The following is a 10992-nucleotide window of genomic DNA, read 5'->3' as shown; positions in this document are numbered from 1 at the left end:
ATTTCGATCTTACACTAAACTTAACAAATTTTCTTTTTATTATATGCAAACAAACGTTAAAAAAGACATTTTTACCTAATACTAAATGAAAAGCGCGCCAAATAATAATACAACGTGACGTCATTTACGACGTCACGTCATTAAGTTGGTACCCAGTACTGTGCACGCTGGTATGTTACTGAAACAACATAAGGGGCTTAAATTCAAAACAGTGAGATTATCAAAGTGGTAATTTCACTGTTTCAAACAGTGAAATTACCAGTTTTATATCACTGATATATTTCTATAAGCCATCGAAAAGCATGTAATAAAATGCTAGAGTTGGGGAAAGATTAGATTATGTTGAAGAATCTTACCATATTTTACATGTTTTTTTTACCAGAAGATTATATATAAGATGAAATATTGTCTTAAAACTGTGAATGAATTTTGAAAGTTATTGTTAGAGTTTTGTAAAGCTTCTGGTGTTAGATTATTAAATGGCAGATGTTATGAAGATAATAATGTGGGTAAATATATATGCATTAATACACAAGGCAGCAGTGTAATAAACTATGTTTTATGTAGAATGGAGAGTAACACCAGTACTAGACTACCTTACTCCGCGCTTAACTACCAAAGCATCTCCCGGGGATCAAAACCACGACAGAGACGTAACTGAATTAGAAGTCATCGACTCCAACCCTTCGACCACGGAGGTAACAGTTAACACTTTAGTGTGCAATATATCAACAGTGACCATTAAAATGTTCAAAAATTACTGACGTACAGGTATTCCGATCTGTTCGGCAAGACTCGTGTCCGCACAATGGGTGGGGTCCCCTTGTTACGGATATTCCGATCAGAACCGCAACATATGACAGGTAATATTAATATATTATAATTTATCTGTTAACTTTCAAGTGAAAATGAGACCTTCCACGCTGTACTCATTTCCCAAATTGACAATTTAGCAAATCAAAACACATTGATTAGTTGGCTCACTGCACTATGCAGTATTACCAGTTTATATTTATGACAATCTAATAAACGTACAAAACTACTTACGTCTGATGTAAAATAAATAAATAAATAAATAAATAAATAAAAATAAAACTATAAAGAAATAAATAAATACAAACAATTTATGAAATATGAAACTGTGACTTGTGTACACGTAAAATGAATCGTCACTCGCACATTTGACAAACAGTACTTGTTTAAACAGTAAATTGGTTTAATATATTGTAAAAATAAATTTATATGTTGATAATTCAGTTTCATATCAGGACACCTGGTTCCATACATGGCTATTTTGGTACCATATATTGAAGAATTGGTATCATATAATGTAATAACCAACTCATATATTGCTACTTTGGTTCCACACATTGATAAATTGGTTTCATATATTGTAACAAGAACTGTCGGAGGACAGTAACGCTCGACTATTCAAAAAATTGTCACAAGGGTGTTTCATTGAGTATAAAAATGCTTACCTATATGAAAACATAAAATTGTCCGAAAAGGTACAAACCCTTCAAGTTTCAATACATTCCCTTCAGTAGTTATGGAGATACAAGCTTACATACAAAAACTTAACCAAGAATTTATGAATTGAAAAAGGGGCATAATTATGCGAAAAAGTAAAGAAAAAGTTATGGGACTTGTGCCAATCATCTTAGATAATCACAGACAACAAGAGTGTGAAGTTTCAATCCATTCCCTTCAGTCGTTATGGAGATACCAGCTTACACGCAAAAACTTAACCAAGAATTTCTAAGTCGAAAAATGGGCATAATTATGTAAAAAGCAAATCAGAGTTATGGGACTTGTGCCAATCATCTTGGATAATCACAGACAACAAGTGTGTGAAGTTTCAATCCATTCCCTTCAGTAGTTATGGAGATACCAGCTTACACGCAAAAACTTAACCAAGAATTTCTAAGTCGAAAAAGGGGCATAATTATGTAAAAAAGCAAATCAGAGCTATAGGACTTGTGCCAATCATCTTAGATAATCACAGAGAACAAGTGTGTGAAGTTTCAATCCATTCCCTCCAGTAGTTATGGAAATTCCAGCTTACATATAAAAAATAAACCACAGGGACGCCGACGCCGACAAATCGGTGACTGCATTAGATCGATTATTCTGCGAATAATCGAGCTAAAAATGAATTAATATATTGATAATTCGACATCTGGTTCCATATATGGCTACTTTGGTACCATATATTGAAGAATTGGTATCATATAATGTAATAACCAACTTATATATTTCTACTTTGGTTTCATAAATTGAAACATTGGTTTCATATATTGAAAAATGAATTAATATATTGATAATTCGGTTTCACATAAGGACATCTGGTTCCATACATTGCTAATTTGGTACCATATATTGAAAACTTGGTATCATATAATGTGATAACTAACTTATATATTGACACTTTGGTTCAATACATGGATGAAATGGTTTCATATATTGTAAAAATGAATAAATATATTGATAATTTGGTTTAATATAAGGACACCTGGTGCTACTTTGAATTAATATATTGATAATTCGGTTTCACATAAGGACATCTGGTTGCATACATTGCTACTTTGGTTCCATATATTGAATAATTGGTATCATATATTGTAATAACCAACTCATATATTGCTACTTTGGTTCCATACATTATAAAATGGTTTCATATATTGTAAAAATAAATTAATATATTGATAATTCGGTTTAATATAAGGATATCTGGTTCCATACATGGCTACATTGGTACAATATATTGAAGAATTGGAATCATTTATTGAGAAAATCAACTTATATATTTTGCTAACTCGGTTTCATACACTGCCGGTATGGTTTCATATATTGTAACTGTGGATTAATATAATGGATTCCGGTTAAATAAGAAGATGTTTTCAAGTCATTTATAGTCGAAATGAACTTATATATTATCAAAATGGTTAAATAAATTGAAAAAGAACAATATCAGACAGCCATGGCTTTCCATAAGCATGCACCCTTCGAACTCCGTCACATGAAAAATTGATGTGAATGTTATCAGGATTCGTGCCGATTCACATAGCAGTGCTCTTTTTTTTTAAAGATCAGCATATGAATCTTTGTTTATCGATTTGTTTGTTTAGGAAATAGATATCAATTCTGAGTGCATTGTTGTAGAATAATGCACGGTTTGAGTTCAAATGCGTAGTAATATAACCACGAAGGCCGATAATAATGCACGATGAATTAATATCTATTTCCATTCTAACACGTCAAGAAAAAATTAGAATTATTATTATAAAGTTGGACTTTATGTTTGGTGGGTAAATTTGTTTTCGCCTGAGAGTTCCCCATAGAAATGTTCTTTAAAGGCTGTTCCAGTGGGTTGAAAAAACTGTCCTTAAATCTACCGTGTGTAGAAACATTTTGAGAATAACGAACTTTGAAAACGTTGGAAAAACTTGTTTGTTTATTTTATTTCACTTTATAATTTTTCAAGCGAAAAACAAATTAATTAAAGTGAAATAAATGTAAATGCGACAAATAAATAGCGTACTTGATTTCATTGTTTTGCACGTGCTGTTTGGCGCTACATTGTGACGTCACGTAAACAACACTTAAAACGTCTGTACATCGTTAACGACTGAATTAAAGATATTGGTGTTCGGATTTATTTTCTAAGTTAGACCATTTTCTTTCATTCTAGATTGCTTTCACAACAAAATTCGACAAAAAATGTTTTTATTTATCAGATTTTTTAAACAAAATGGCGCCCTCAATGTGAAAATACACAGGGAGGTAATTAGAACGGCGAGTGCATTGTTGAAGAATAATGCACGCTTCGGGCCTTTTTTGTTTATATAGAAAAAAAAATCCGATAGTGCGCGCTAGAATGCTAATTAGAAGTGAACGGAGAGTGACAAATGAACATTGTAAATATACAGTGACATTGTTAAATGATACACTTAAAGTTATCTGCAAGAGTTAAATGCGAAAAAACTTGCCTGGTTATTGCATATAATAGTTAAATAGAGGATATTTGTTTGTTTGTGTGTAAGATGAAATTCTATTTCATCGAGTGGGCTTTAAAAACAGTATTCTCACGAGTGGCGTAGCGACGAGTGAGAATACTGTTTTTAAAGTTCACGAGATGAAATAAAATTAGATCTTACACAACAAAAAAACACATTTTCTTTTTATTTCATGCTTAAAAACAAGTTAAAACGAAATTTCCTTAATATTTACGTAAATATTAAAATCTGTTTTCCCCATTTAGAGCCCCAAAAAAGTCGAATTTCTCATTAAATACAAGAAGTCATGGGCTGAAAAATAAGTTCCACAATCAACTTTAAATGGTGGCGATAGTATTCATTTTATTAAAAAAATATGTCTGATCGCTTGTTTAAATAATAAAAACAAACAATTCTAGTAGGAGAAAAAGTCCAACCATCCATCCATATTTCTGTTACTGACTGCGAATTTATATTAGACCTGGCTATGTTAAATGTAAGCGGCCGCCATTTTGCAAGTTGTGTATTTCACTGGATGAAAATAATTGTGTTTGATTCAGAGGTATATCATTTGGATTTGTTACTCATACACCTTTTTAAAAGAAAGAAAACTTATTTGAGGATTGTAACAGACAATAAATAAGTGTTGACAGATGTGTAAACATTCAAAAAAGTGGATAGGAAATTGAAGAACTCGGAAGCCTAACGAACGCTGAGTTGTTTACATATTCTTCGACTGAAAGCTGCCAATGCTTTTCAAGTTTTCATAAAGCATACGGCAGTTATTGCTCGTAGGATACTTAAATATTCCCAAATGTCATCAAGAGCAGTTTTGCATGTGGAAGGAATGTATTTTTTAGACTGTAAAAATGAAACAAAATTAAAGAGACGATATTTGGTGATTGGTTACTTGAATGAATAGAAATTACTTACTGTAAGTTTTCTTCTTTTTATTACTTGTGACATATAAGTTATTTATCAATTTCAGCTTTGCTTTTTCTTTAAACAGCCTGACATTGTCGGAATAGTCAGCAAAAATAAAATTGAGGTGCCACATGGGGAAAATCGTAAAAAAGTAGTTTCGTCATTGAAAAGTGTGAAATTATATTTTGATAATTTCACTGTGAAATTATCAAATATAATTTTCACGGATAAATCAGTAATCCACTGAAAAACATAAAATAAAGGGATATAAACTGTGTTTAGGTGGTATTTGATGCATTTATGTATTGTTTATCGAAATGGCCCGATAGATTATTTTTATCCGTTGTTTTGTTGATTTATGTTTGGGTGGGGAAAAGGCGTTTCATTCCTTGTGTTTATTTATACTGTATATGGGGTATTTTTTTGGATATTCTCATTAATATTGATAGAATTTCAAGTTCCTGTGGCTGAGGTATAGTTTAGACATGGTCTATTTTGTGGTCAATGTGAGGCATAGTCTTACATGTAACATAGTCTATTTCTTGGTAAGTGTGAGATATAGTTTAAACATACTTTATTTTGTGGTCAAGGTGACGTATAGTTTAAGCATAGATTATTTCGAACAAATTCACAGTATATATACACAGAGTATAGTATAGAGTACTAGCAGTAATAATGAACACAATACAAATCCAATCCGAGAGCTGATCTTATAAAGGATGCTCCTTATATATTTACAGTGCATCAAATACGGTATGAAAGTATACGTGACTTGCTTGAAATATATCCGATTTTACATCATTAAAGTCGAGATTGTGTCTAACATTTAGTTAATATAAAGCAAAAGTATAAACAAAAAAGGTAAAACAAAGAATGAGAGTACAAGACTGCATCATTTTGTTTTATACAATTAAAGAGTATGTATGTATGTATGTATGTATGTATGTACGTACGTACGTATGTAGGTATGTATGTATGTATGTATGTATGTATGTATGTATGTATGTATGAATGTATGTATGTATGTATGTATGTATGTATGTATGTATGTATGTATGTATGTATGTATGTATGTATGTATGTATGTATGTATGTATGTATGTATGTATGTATGTTTTATTATTATAATTATTATTATTTTTATTATTACTATTACTAGTACCATTTATCATTACCATTATTATTATTATTATTATTTATTATTATCATCATCATCATCATTATCATCATCATCATCATCATCATCATAATCATCATCATCATATCATCATCATCATAATCATCATCATAATTATTATTATGTATATTATTATTATTATTATTATTATCGAATTTGTGCTCAGTCATTAATTTGGTATACAAATAATTTGTCTGTTAATAAATTTTCAATTTTTTTTCAAAGAAAATAAACTGCAGTCAAGTGAAAACTGTGTCTCTTCTTCTATGGCTCCGGAGTAACACCGTATACAGTGTCTTTTTTCCAATATATTTTTATCTTTTTTCTTTTCATTTTCACCTTATTTTAAAAAGTTTATAAAGATAATGAATTGTTGCCTTTGAATAACTAGTTTACTAAGGGTATTTAGAATCGCTTCCTTTTAATAAAACAATTATTTTCCTTGAATAAATCTAAATTGTAATTACCTCTTAAATATATAGTTAAATCATTAACAAAAATGCTTATTGAATATAAGTGTTTTGATATTTTCTATGCAATAAAAATGCGTTTTTTCAAATAACAAATTAATCTTCTTTTCATAAATATGGTAATAAGTAAATTGACTGTTCACAAGAAATATACATGAACATGTTTATCAATTTTGACCAAGGAAATGCTTACTGCAAAAATTAACCTTAAAATGACTCCACTGAGGTTTTCTTTTGACATGAGGGGAATGAAAATGCTTTTTTTGTGTTTTTTTTTCAAGATTATTCTTCAATTTAATGTTGTTCATAACTAGTAACTTATATGCAAATTTTCAGATCGTAAACTTATCCAATTTTCCAGATTGGCTTCTCTTATTGTGACAAATTTATCAACATTGAAAAGCGTTACAACGCTTTTCACTCAAATCGGACTAAGAAAAGCAAAATCATACGATTTCCAATGTATATAAGAGTATTTTATTTTTTATCTTTTGTACATATTTCAATTTTAAGTGCCCCAGTTGAGCTTTGTGAGAAATTAGAATGTTATGTGTTTAGGCTTTTGGAACTCAATGAATTCCTTGAACAAAATCGCATAATCCGGTCATCGTCCCCCCAGGGGACAATTTTTTTTAAAGTTATTATACTTGGCGTGACTTACATAAGATGTAATCAGTATCACGTAAACGCTTAAATTAATTTTTAAAATAATCATTACTCATCATGCGCGTGCAAAAGAATGTTCAAATATTTCATACTGCGGATGTATATACATGTATGTTTAACTGAAGTTCATCGCCTGACGAATGCCAGCATTTACACTTATATGTAGATAACAAAATCATTGTGCATAAAAATCAGAAATGTATTGGCGGGGAGAAAACTCTGCAAGTGTGAATAGACTATTTTTGTACGAATTGTTTCCCTTCCTTTGCAAAATTGAATAACATGTGCCAAACTAGTATTGCGAAATATTGTTTTTTTGCGGCAATTACAATTACTTTATTTGCTTACTATATATTAAGCCAAACAGATTTGAAACATTAGAAATGTATTTCGACAAAATCGCTCAGCCTTTCAAAGTTTCGTAACTAAAAACCGACAATATAGGCCTATGGTGATTCAACATACATTATCAGCTTAATACAGCGGACGCGTTTGTGAAGGCACGATATTGACGATATTGTATTTAAGCTGAACGAAAATACAAATTATCTGAAAAAAGGATAAACACATGTCATGTTTATGATATAAAATATAGACCCATTGAAGAAACGAAATACCCTTTTCACTAGTTTCAATCCACTTTACGCCACGGATATTATTTGTATATAAAGCTCGTTCATTAAATAAATTGAAAACAAGAAGAAAGAAAAAATGTAGAAGAAATAAATAAAAGCTCGTCAATTAAGTAAATTGAAAAAGATAACAAAAAAGACAAAAGTAGAAGAAATATATAAAATTTCACTTTGAATAATTAATTATGAAGACATTAACATATGCTTATTATTATCTATCTATCGTCACTATATACCGGACGCTTGTTTACATTTCTTTTTACGATTTACAACAGAAATTCTTGGTATGTAGTTAAATATTGAAAGAGTTTGTCGATTTGACGCCAGGTGCCAGGTATTTTACAGTTCAGTTCCTAGCACTTAAAATCTGATTGAAATTATTGTATTTTAGGAAGTTGTTTTAAAGTTGTAAAAATTTCGGAAAACAAGTTTATTGTACAAGAAATATGATAAGGTATATCCTTCTCCCATCCGATGGACCTGAGTGATCATCAGGTTGTAGTACATCCCTTTCCCGAGATAAACCAAATACACATATAAATACATAAATATAAAACAATACAATCTATAAGGAACCTTATAATTGCTACAGTGTGCACATGCAGTTTACTTCCACAAATTTATTGGACTACATGTATATACATGCCGAGAACTAACAGGAGAGAGACAGGTCAATTCTCAGTTTACAGGTACATTCCTTAGAAGAAACAGTGACAAATAGCCGTGGTTTATAAGATTAATTAATAAAGGATTTGTGATATCATGTACAATGTATCGGTTATATATTTGGAATAATGTGTTTTAAGAATAAAAGTGTGCAAATATTTTATGGAAGATAATGATTTTTTAAATAACATTTTTGGATTTTATGACTTTCATGAGAAAGATATACTGATTTTATAAGAAATTGTGAGAACTTTGTGACACAATATTTTAATAAAAAATGGAAAGTGTTAATTCTCAAAATGAATCATCTTGTTAGTCAGATATTGCTGAGCTTGCGGGACAAAGTATTCCCACCGAACAGGGGCAGAGTATCCCCCAACAAACAGGGGCAAAGTATCCCCACTATATCGGGCCAAAGTATGCCTGATGGTATATTGCAAGCTATGCTTCACCAGCAATAATTGTTTTTAAAGACAGTCCAGGCATTGCAGCAAAGAACAATAAATGAAAAAAATGACTGTGTGAGTGATGATGAAAGTGGCAATGAATCCACACAAGTAAGGAGTAATTCATGTATATATTCCTCAAATGCTCCTGTGTCATATGAACAAGTTGACGTTTCTTTAGAAGAAGAGAAATCTGACACAAGTAACCGTGAAGATTTACGCTCAATGAACACACTCTACAATGAAAGCGACAATGTCACTGACGAAATCCACAATAACTTACCAGCCATCAATTTGTCTCTTAGAAAAAGACTTTCCAAAAAAGATCAAAAGACGTACTTGAAAAATTTCAAAAACCTGCAAATGTTATGAATATGAGTGTCCCTAAGGTTAACATTGAACTATGGGAAGATGCTCATCAAAATTTAAGAAATAAAGACATGAATTTATCAAAAACCCACGCAGGACTTAATTCTAACAGCTTGCTCGTCTGTTGTTGAAATAGCACAGAAATGCCTAACAAAACAGAAAAAAAGAAATAAAATCAAAAGAATGCACAAATGCATTAACTAGTCTGTCTATCGGCAGTATTCACAGAGCTTACTCAAATAAAACGAGAGAATTTCAAGTCTGGAATGCATCAGGAGTTTAAATCCCGACTGTGCGGCACAGACAACGAACCGTCCACTAAGTGGATATTTGTGGACGGACTGGGCAAGAAAATAAAAGAGATAAATGACACAAAGGCTGTGTCATCAAAACTTACAATAAGGTCAGAAAGAGGAAGTCACCCTTACTCAAACTTCAACAGAAGGGAAACAACCCTTGTACAAGAAGCCCTTTTTAGGCAAACGTCGTTTCCAGAAGTCAAAGTACAAGACGGAGGAAAACGGGTGGAAATAAATAATCCAGATACATTAAATTGTGAGGAACCAGAGGTTAGCATTTTACATAGTTTTAACATTAAAAATACACCTAATAACTTTATAGCTGGTAAAATATGCAAGTTTGTTTCATCTTGGGAAAATATTTCGTCTGACCCTTGGATTATCAATACCGTAAAAGGAATAGAAATACCTTTTCTTGAATTACCGTGTCAAAACGTTATTCCTAATCCTATATCATTTAATTCCGAAGAATGTTTGCTAATTCAAACAGAATTAAATGTACTTTTGGGTTAACAAGTGATTGAAAAGTTTTCTGATACACAACTAAGCAAAGATGTTGGTTTTATTTCAAACTTGTTTATAAGATATAAAAAGATGGAACTATTCGATTGATTTTAAATTTAAAACGATTGAATGAAATAATTGTTTACATTGGAAACATTTCAGTCAGCTTTAACATTAATTAAACCAGGATCTTTCTTTGCTAGTTGTGATTTAAAGGACGCATATGACAGTGTTAATGTGAAAAAACCATTTAGAAAATATCTGAGATTCTTTTTCAATGGGGTATGTTACCAGTATATTTGCTTCGATCCCAAATGGTCTGGATTTTGGACTTCGGTACTTTACGAAACAATTAAAATGTCTTTCCTCTCAACTTAGAAAAAGATCATTTTTAAATGTATTTTACATTGACGATACTCTGCTAAATGGAGATACATATGAAGAATGTACAGATAATGATTATCAAACAGTTTCCTTGTTTGATAGTTTAGGATTGACTATTCACCCAAGCAAAAGTTGTTTCATTCCTATACAAATAATTGAATTTCTTGGATTTGTGCTAAATAGCATCACAATGACAGTTAGTGTATCCCACGAAAAATGTGCCAAAATTATAGCCTGCTGTGCTTTGATATTATCAATGACCACTTTACTACAGAGAATTATCTCAAGTAATTGGGAAATTAGATGCATGCTCTCCTGCGGTGCCACATGCTGCTATATATAACAAACGATTAGAGATTATGACAAATGAGGCTTTGAGGGTCAATAAAGGGAACTTTGAAGAAACTGTTCTATTGGATGAAGAGTGTAAAAGTGATTCAATGGTGGATATCAAATTTAC

Source organism: Ruditapes philippinarum, unplaced genomic scaffold (assembly GCF_026571515.1).
Source record: "Ruditapes philippinarum isolate M1 unplaced genomic scaffold, ASM2657151v2 ctg3462_1_1_1_1, whole genome shotgun sequence".
NCBI lineage: Eukaryota > Metazoa > Mollusca > Bivalvia > Venerida > Veneridae > Ruditapes > Ruditapes philippinarum.
Note: the sequence above shows the minus strand (reverse complement) of the source record.